Genomic DNA, 10547 nt, shown 5'->3' with positions numbered 1-10547 from the left:
ATTTAAATCGTGTTTTATTTATAGTCACCACTCCTATTACAAGTGGAGATCACAGATTCGTGAAACCGTGGCCTGGTTTCGTGGTAATTTCGGTGTAATAGCTAAAGATCTAGCTGACACGAATCGAGAAATTCAAAGAGAACGAGCGAAAAAGCGTAATGCGTTTCAATGAGAAAAACAAACGATGAAAAAAGCCATTATTTCATCCGGTATTTCCGCAGGTGGCATTTTTTAATTTCGTTTGCATATTGCATTTCCATGCAATTTTTTATGACGACTGTTGCATTGCATAACGCACAGTAATCCGATGCTTTCGTTTTCGATAGATAAGAAATAAATAACGTTTCCCATCGAATGTTTCGCAACCTGATTACCGATTGAATTGCTATTCAATAACATCGTCACCTATCGAATATATCGAACATGTTGTGATTGTACGAGTAAATAATATCAATTAGATGAAACTCATATTACTAGTGTTCCATTTAATCGATTTACCTTGGCGCTGTTCTTCGACGCTTGGTGCCATCGTATCAGCGCACGGCGCAGTCTCCTTTTGTATAGTCGACGTATTGATCGCGTTCACCGCTTGTGTTACGATCGATTTGTTCGTTTCTTCTTGGAAAAAGCCGGCTTGCAGTGCAAGTTTCCTCACGGCCAGACAGTAACCCAGAATCGGTGCCGCCAACAGGTCGAGACAAGCGGCAACCCAGGGCATAACCCGACGGTGAACTATTCAAATTAGGGTCTTTGGTTTCCCTTCAGGAAAACACAAGTCATCAGGTAGACCAGTCGAGAAGTCGATAATTACAGGAAGAGAATGAAAGTGATCCTGGTAACGCTTTTGCTTGAAATATCCAGCAAACAAGAGCCCTCTATTTGTATAAAATACTCGGAAACAGTGGTCTATTGCTAGTCTCCTTTTTACCCGTTTTGCTGCTCAATCTTCGACTAGAGTCCTTCCGAAAAATGATCGCTACTTGTGTGCCGTATTATGGACAACAGGTCCTCCCTCATTCCAATTTGCTTGATCCTCACCTCTGGAGCCAGTTTGCGTGCTTCTTTGCCTATGCTCGAAGAAAAGCCCAGTTCTCCGATTTTGTCCTCTTCTTTGGTTAAATCTTCTTTTACCCTCGATTCACTTGATTGTTTGATCGTCGACGATCTATCTATCACGTTACGATGTACCTTTATAAATATTGTCGATACAGACGTTGCCCGACTCTGCGCACGCGCTGCCACAAGTATATCCTAGTAGTTTACATAGTCACGGTGCTGCCTCACCGTTTTCCAGCACACTGGTGTTCCCTTCTCGCCACCACTTCAACTCTGCTTTGGTTATGTATATTTATATGTAAGGTATTCCTTACCCTTTTTAGCTCCTTTTCTCTCCCTTTACCGCTCACGACAACGTGGTTTCACACGGACAATCTGTGGAGTTGCCTCTGCAGAATCAGTTCTCGTACAACCGGTTTACCAGATTAATTTTATCCACCAAAGATCTTCGAATATAACTGCCGACTCTCTATTGTCTGATTCTAATCTCTGCGTTTGTTGATGTTTTGTTCACTGTATGTTGCGTGCAAATCCGCCTAACGTTCTGTAACTGAAGTTATACGAAAGTGTTTAAAAGTCAAAGTGAAAACGAAGTAAAATTGTGAAGTGAAAACGGTCGTCTCTAGTCAGATCGAGGTGGTACTAGCGACTGATATTCCCCCATTTGCTGCAGCTTTTAGCAACATCGATCCGGACCTGGTAGGCTCCCTCTGTTGAAACTGGCCAATCAACGATTCGCTTACCCCACTACTAGTATACAGCAATCATATTGGGGACACGTCGAATGTATTTACGTTTGAGGACAAAACGTCGATATTTACTGGGCCACTGCAACCTTAGACAATGCGACTTTTTACATAATATTTTACAAATCTGCGTGAAAATATCAACAGCGGTCATGGAGGAATCTGGTAGAATCTTTATTATATAACATCGTACAATGTCTAAACTATAATTTCGACAGACGCGAGCTACGTTCCACCAAATTCGAATCACCGTTATAGTGCTCTTTACGTTTATTTTGGTCGATTAACTATAATCGCTTTACTTAGACATTATTATAGACATTACTTAGACATTGTATTATAAAAACTAGTCTAATTTGGACCATTAACGTATTAATTCTTGAAACGATGACAACATAGAATTTCGTTCTTAAGTGTACAATTGTACACGCCTTCAGTTCACACGAACTGATACCAGAATCATTCTTTCCTCTCGTTCCATCATTGGACCTTATGCCTCATAAATTGTTACCGTAACGTATCACGTAATTCATAATTGCACGGCTTAAGCATTTTACTCTTGCTTCCTGGGTAACAGTTTCGACGTCACCCAAGTATTATTTATTGCAGGCAATAGATTAGATAATACATGATTCGGACTGAAAACAGGATTGCAATAACAAATGATAATTATTTACAATCTACTTGGATGAAAAGATGCAAGCTTTGAATATCATTTCTTTTGCAATTATGCGACGATTGAAATAATATTTGCTTTGATCGGTATCTAACGTTCACAAATCGACCTTCTCATTTTTCTTCGTTCGTTAACCGACCAAAGTCCACGTTTGTTTCTTCTATTTCTCCGATGATATTTAGCGAACATGAGCGGTCAGACTCGTGTACTTCACATTCAGCGTCATTTAATTCAGTCGGTGAATGGTAACGCGTTATTACCCTGTGAAATTGCAGCAGGTACAGTCTAATACGGCATAAATTATGGAAATAGTTCGCACACTGATGTGGATTTGAATCATACGATTTCTTAGTATTGATTCTCTAAGTTTGATTATAATGTATGTTTATTGCTGCGTCTAGTTTATTGAAAAGTACACATTTTTATGTGACAGAAGATCTGTAATCATACGATTTGCGTAATTATCGGAGAAATGAATCAGAGTATCTTGTGATTTATATAGATAGCTAAAATTAAGGCAGTCGTTATCGTTGTATATGAAAAATATTATTATCTGTTAGGGGATGATGAATGATTTGAATGAATTCGTGGAAGATCTAAATTAGTCGAGGAAACATTGGCTTTGGAACAATTTTCCTATATTGTCTTGTTGCCAAATAAAACGTGCATTGTACAGGTTGGAAATTTTTCCTGAAATTAATGATAGTTTTGTCTCAAACTTTTTTTTAAACCTAGTATAATGCAATATTTTCTACAGTTGCATAAACGTGACATTTGGTACACGTGATTCACGCATACTTTCCGCCGACGCGAGTTTAGTCTGTGTTGCAATTTTTTGCAGTAATACAACACTTGTTCGAGGCTGTGAGTTAGCATAGCTTTTGCTGAATACTTATCGTCTACAAACAAGAAAGATTTTTGCACACGTCAAATACGTCCGTGACTTTCATCACGATATGGAAGATTCCGACTTTTCTTTGCATACGCAAAACGATATCAGAATATTAAAATCCACGAATTTCCTTACACGTGATAAACGTGTGCCTCGAACGGCGCGTGATAAAATGATGATAGAGGTCATGAACGATCGAGGGTAGCATGAAATGAACTCTAAGTTCTATAACTAAATCGGCACACATGAATCGTTAACGTAACTCAATTGAGAAGAGAGCGTCGAATCGTCTAGAAACACTCGTACTCCTGTTCCAAAAGCGTTAGTGCCAAGAAGGTGCGCTTTGTCGTTCAATTATTATAAATAGAATAATGCTCCCAACCATCCGTTGTATTATCGCGTTGTTAAGTTACTTGTAAAGTCTACCGATTCTTTCGAATATCGTTTTAAGGCTCTTAGTTTCCATATAGTACTATTTTTGCAAGCATTTGTAAAACGTTATCGATGAAATCCAAGATTATCTTATTTTTGGAATCTCGAGCGATATTTAAATCGCTCGAGATTACTCTAAATATATTTTGACATAGTAAAAATAAATTTTAATTCAAATTTCCCGCATAACGCCACTTTTTTAATTGCTAGTTTCCATCTGAACACGGAAGATGGCAGGACGGTTCCTAATCAATACAAATTGATTGTTTGATGCGTATGAAGCTGTTTTACCTTTCCCTACGATAGTGGCGCTGCGTGATATTCTCAATGTTATCATTCATCATATCGATATAATGTGGCGTTTACACTTTGGACACTTTTTGAAGCGACTGTGTTGTGTTTGAATGCGATCTGCGATTTAAACGAAGAAAGATTTCTTGCAAAAGGTACACAATATCATCATATTTTTGTTTGTATTATTCTTTTATACTGAACTTTTCCCCTGCATAGAAATGAAGAATTTGTAGGTTATGTTATTTATTGTATTTACATATATCGCGTAGTATGAAAAATATATAAATCATATGTATATGTTTTTACTTGTATGTTGGAATACATTACTTAATTTTTGTTTAAACATTGTTACAGTTGGTTGGGCGTCGTGGCAAAATGTTCAAGGCTTCGGAGAACCTCCTACAGTAAAGTCACAAATTTTGAACCTTATTAGGTCCATACGAACGGTGGCATGAAGTAATTACATACAAATTATTTTAATTCGTTTGATAATAAATTTAAATATAACACAAATATGTTGTTTGTTGCAGTTCCATTGATATTCCTAAATATCGTAACAATAATTGTGAATAATTGGTGCTTGGGTGAAAGAAACGATTGATGGTGTAAATAAAAGGACAATGAGCTGTGAAAAGTGATGTACATAAACGCAAAATTACATTCTTTTATTTTTACTTTTGTATCGAAGAGTAAAGTATTTTTTATTATATCGTGTTTCAGCATATTTTTGTACTGCAAGTATTTTAAAAGATAGCAGTATTTATATATGTTGTTTCTACCTATATCACTTCTTATTTATTTTTATATTATTTTATAAGCTTCCAATTGTTTAATTATGTTGGATACGTTTTACATATTTTTCTAATCATCGTAGTGAAGACAAAAAATTCTTCATACGATAATGCAGTAATACACAACAAACCTTTTATCATATCAAAATACATATATTTCCATATATACTTAAATATTTATCTAAAATATCATGCATCATTTCGAACTTTTTAGAATATTTCTTTCCACATTATCTAGCAGTTCCTGTTCCATCTGCACTAAACATCTGCTTTTTCCTACACTAAACAGCATCTACTTACTTCATTTTGCCAATGTCTACAAATAAACTTGAAACAACCGTCGAAATTCATATTGCAACATCAACTCTATAAAAGGAAGTTTGTCATGCGACATCAACATGTAACTGTAAGTTGCAATTTAGTTCCATTTTTTTTTATCGACGCCAACAATTGAAAATCTCATACTTCGTTAGGAGAATCGTCAAAGAATTGAATATCTTTTTACTTTTATTTTTTTTTTCGAAATTCTATTTACTCAAGACACGTGCTCGGAACTTGTTTCATTTTCTCAATTAGTCATTTACATTTTATTCTTGAAAATACGGGGAAATTCATGGTGAAGAGATATGGCGAACTTCCGCTACAGGACGTCTCTTTCCGTTAAGTGTCTTCGAATGTACTCTCTCACGGGTAATTTAAATCATAAATCAACAGACGAACGTACTGTAAATTATGTTCGACTTGGTGTGAGGTGTAAGTAGTTGGACAGGATGCTCATGTCTGTTTGTCTTCGTATCTTCATAGACGACGCGATGGCGCACGCGGGAAGCCAATGATTTTCTCGTAACTTTCTCCCCTTCTTCGCTTTCTCGGGGTGGAAGTAACATATATACATACACATCTCCGTGCAATCAATAAACAAGTGTCATGTTGACTTTGCATTCTGTCATTAGCTACCAACAACTCAATTTTTGTCACATTTCAGCAACGTGCAACAAATTTCCTAATTTCTTAACTTCTTATTGCCAACTTTAAAATCTTATATCTATCTTTAAAGGATCAATTTATTTTCCTCGAGTTATATCTTGAAATATAGATACATGTCTAAAATAGATTCACTAAACACGGAAAATCGCCACTGAAACGCACATTTGTTTACGTCCGCTTAATCATATATTCAAAACGATAAATAGAATGGTTTAACTATTTCAATTTCCTCCGTTAGATTTAATTTATAGTGTCCATTAATCTTGGACGCCTTCGCGGTCGATTGGAACGGAAATCGTGAGGCGATATAACGACTGGATCACTTCTGGCTGATCTCCTTCACCGTAATAGTCATAGAAGTGATAAACACGTTTGTGCAATGAATCCCTGCCATTTACACAATTTCTGAGCACGTATGGGCCCATCAAAATTGCACCGCTTTTTTCTCTCGTGCAAGTTCCACAGTTGCAAGTACGACCTGCATTCCCTGGACTCTTTCGTGTAATGCTTGTCCAAGTTACATAACCGACCCTCATCAGAGAATCTCTCTTTCCTTCTTTTTTTAATTTTTTCTTGCGAATGGCTGAAGCTGCTCGATTAGCTGCGCTGATACACGGCAGTGCCTATTCCATTTTTCGTAGAATACAAACTTGTTGCGTAACCTTTCCAACTTGTATGCGCACGTGCGTGCTGAACAACGTGGAATGTATATGTGTGTTCACAAGATACCAGAAACCATTAGAACCGCTAAAGATATAATTTGAAGAAAAGAGGAAGAGGAAAGAGATATTCCTGGAACTTTCTTGATTTCTTCCGTTTTTCTTTGTTTTTCTTTTCAAAACCTGTGAGAGAATGTTGTGCAAGTTTGTTATCTATCGATCATAGTTGTTTATGCAACTCATCAACATGTTTATCGACGCAATTGAATAAATAGACTTGAATAAAAATGTAGAGATTTTCTTCGCTCATCAAATACTATATTATGATTACTGTATTTTAGGTATTTTCTATATTTATCTATTGTTACGTCCAGTGACTCAGAATCCATTCCCCGGTCGAGGCGGCCATTAGCTATGCAAATATAATTAGCTGGACCACAATAATCCTAAGGAACTATTATAAAACTAAACATTTATATTTTACCATTAGGGCCCTTAATTGTTATAAAATATATGCAAGTCGAGACGTTCCTTATGATTATTACTGCACAAGGTAAAAATGGGAAGGTCGGGGTTTTTTTCACGTTCAACGTTCCTTTCCACCCACAAGCGACCTCACTAGGCGACCAACACTCAGCAATAGTTTTCCTCTGCGATAACATCGTCACCGAACTTCACTGGTTTCTGCCTTCATTCGGAAAGTGAGGGAAATTGGCGTTACTGTTAATTGGTCAATTTCCATGTTGGTGGTTAGGGAAGGGTGCTAGTCGCCCTTAAAAGAAAGTTCGAGAAGAGGAAGCGTCGTTCGTGAGAAAATAGATTTCTCCTATTTTCTCGTAGTTGGGACGAGGACTGTTTGTCGGTTTGAAGGACTTTAGTTAAACAGATCTTAAGATTTATAGCAGGTCCTCGGGCTAGCTGAACATGTACTGTGGAGACGCGTCGACATCTGGTAATCATCTTACTCGAAGAATAGAGTCTGCGTGTGGCGAGCCACGGGACAGAAATCGTTGAAATGCTTACCGTCGTGCCCCGTCCTAAGTATTTCTTTTAAGGAGAGCTATAGAGTTACTTCATGCCTTTGTTAGACAAAACGTTCATCCCTTGACCGCGGCTACGTTCGGCGACTGGTTGTCGCCTCGAGCCCAAGCTCACTATCATAAACCTCGAACAATCGGAGCGACATTTGTTTAATCTAAATTACGACATTACGGTATTCCCGAGAATCCAAGGAGAGGTTCCGGTGTTTTTCCATCTCCGACATGTATATACATGAAAAAGAGTACTCGATAAATTTCGTCATTTGTTTAGCTATTTCATATTTTTCCTTTGAACAATCAGATGAATATGGAAGATGATAGTTTCACAGTGTATAAAGAAGTTGTTTGGTAGTGTTTGAGCAACGAAGAACATCCTATGAAAGGCTCCAAGCCTTTTCACGCAATATCTCCTCCACGTTTTTACTATTAACGCCTTCCGCTCTCTCGATAGTATTTTTTTTTTTATTGTCCACGATATCTCGCCGACATCAAATATTTATTTTTCTTCTGTAATGTGTTACACGCTCTCTTGCGCAAAATCAGCTCGATTAAACACAACGACGTTAGCAGGAATACGGAGAAATATCCAGCTTGATGATTTAATTTAGCTGTAGCATAGCGTTCGCGACTTATTCTTCATTAAGGCGTGTTTAATTGCACCAGGCTCGCATTGTGTCCGAGACGCTGGCTGATTACTTAATTCTAGCACACGTTACTCAATTGCTAATTACCCGAGCCGCGGAACTCCTGGCGATCCTAAATCGAAATTGTTTCGAAAGCCACAAGAATTTCCTATTTCATGAGAATTTCCATATTATCGATTTAATCATACCGCTTTCAAACAGTGCAATAAGATCATCATAAAAGACAGACATTCCCATTGAACATTATGGATTTCATAAGGCAGGCACATCAGCTCTTCTAATGGAGGAAATTCTAGCGCCTGACTTCAATAAGTCTGTTACGTGTACCGATTGCACAAACAACGAAATCTGAACACGCGTAAGCGATTTCACGAGGCGTATCGCGGCTCGTTGTTCAGCGTCTAAACGTTTCCATTGGCTACGGACTTACGTACGTCGAGTCACAGTTGAAAAATTTCCTGTAAATTTCTGATAACACGGAATACTATCTCGTCGAATTGATTTATAAAATTCGATTGACGTTAATAGTAGAAATTTTCTGATCGGTTATTATTTGTTTTTCAAAAATACATTATCCGAGATAAAATTGAAACCTCGAGACAAAATTTCTGTCAACACAAGATACTATTTCGTCGAATCGTCTGTAAAATTCTAATGACGTTCGTTAGAAATCTTCTAACTGATTATTATTTGCTTCTCAAAGGTACGACATTATTCGGTAATAATTCAAAATCAAGAGTACACTACGTGCGCACGTAGTAGAGTCTCGCTTATTGATAGCGCGCTTATTGATAATAATTCCTCTCTCATTTTCGATAATAGGCGAGAATAGGCAAAATTTAATTAGAATTATCGGAACTTTAATTATTGCACTTACGGAGTTTTATAACAATTATGGATTTTTATCTATTTTCAAGCTGAGCTAACGGTATATGTATAAGAGGATAACAAAGAGATGACGATATTCTTGCGCGCACTTTAACAAGCAACTTGAAACGACTTGGATACTATGGACCAACAGCGATCTAATGAGATTTTCGCTGCTTATACCTTCACGTACGCTATATAAAACCGCCATCAATAAAAATTCACGATTCACGGAAAGAAAGAGAATATAAAGGAGTGCATTTCTGCCGTGTGAAAAACGTTAACGGCGGTGCTGGGTGACCTCGTTAACCGAACACGTGGATTTTCGTGGTAATACCTTTTTCTATCGTGCCTGCATAATTCCACCGTAATGAGTGGCTTTGATGCTTATAATTCCACCGGTATCGCTTCCGATAGCAGAGTTTCCAGCTAACGATACTTCTCTTCGCTTTGACCAAATGTTTCATTCCATCATAATCCTTAACAAAGTCAATGTGGAAATTTCATCAGAGAAGAGAACCTTGAAATTTCTTAATTCCGTAGAAAACAGTATCAATTGTGCGTTACTAAATTCCTACGCGAATAGGTACAGTATCGTAGAAAATATGAGTAGGAGGAGCTTGAGTGAAACTTTGGTTGTTAATGGCATCGATAGTAGATGTGTCGCTATGTTTCCTTTGAGTTTAGTGTTGCAAAAGCACCAAGATTATAGGAATTTAGAGAGGATTATCCGGACAAAGACGACTATATAGAGACAGCCTTAACGTAGAGGAAGGAAATAATAATGACCCGAAAAATAATTATCATTAAATTAAAAATAAAGCAAACAAATTACATCTGTACTTAAAAACTATCTATTTATATCTTAAAAAGGTCTAGTATTTACCGCGTAACCGATAGTTAGACTAAAAAGAAAATTCATAATAATCACTACTCTTGTTGTTGTTACACGAGACAATCTCACCTTAAGATATTTAACCAATTTCATAGCAATAAAAATAATGGTTGGAACGAAAATGTCCTAAAGGATGTAACACAATTGAAGGATATTCAAAGGAATTGTGCGAGCATTTTATGCGGTTAATTTAATCAAGTAGGCGCCGACATAAATCCAGGCGAGCGCATTCTCGCGAATGTCGTGGAAAAAGGAATACTCTCGAGTATTTCAGGCACTATAGGCAAGGGTCTTTTGTGAGCTGCATAATAGTAAAAGCATACTTGATAATTGGCGTCCCTCGATCCACGAAAGACAATGCAAACTCGTGTTTACACACGAACATGTACACAATTCTTTGGCAAAGGAATTTAAGCAAATTTATGCCTGTAAATGATAGTTCACGCGAATTGACGATTCATCGCCTCTCGAGCGCAATTGATATCGTTCCAAGGTAGCCATTGTTGACTCGTTACATTCTCGAAATTTCTCTCCCGATTTTATCGCCTTAGCAATGTGTACGTTGGCA

The 10547-nt window shown here is 37.3% G+C and overlaps 1 long non-coding RNA gene across 2 annotated transcripts; it reads left to right on the top strand.

Annotated features, from left to right (window-relative positions):
* The first annotated feature begins 1547 nt into the window (after positions 1–1547).
* On the top strand, positions 1548–3983 carry LOC126927136 (uncharacterized). 2 transcript variants are annotated; one of them, XR_007715204.1, is made up of 2 exons: positions 1548–1967; positions 3320–3983. It is a non-coding gene; the product is annotated as an uncharacterized LOC126927136 (long non-coding RNA). The 2 variants fall into 2 exon arrangements; XR_007715205.1 differs by lacking the exon at positions 3320–3983 and adding an exon at positions 2412–3174.
* The last annotated feature ends 6564 nt before the right edge of the window (positions 3984–10547 follow it).

The sequence above is a fragment of the Bombus affinis genome, unplaced genomic scaffold, assembly GCF_024516045.1.
Source record: "Bombus affinis isolate iyBomAffi1 unplaced genomic scaffold, iyBomAffi1.2 ctg00000075.1, whole genome shotgun sequence".
NCBI classification, from domain to species: Eukaryota; Metazoa; Arthropoda; class Insecta; order Hymenoptera; family Apidae; genus Bombus; species Bombus affinis.
This window is presented reverse-complemented; position numbering and strand designations above follow the sequence as displayed.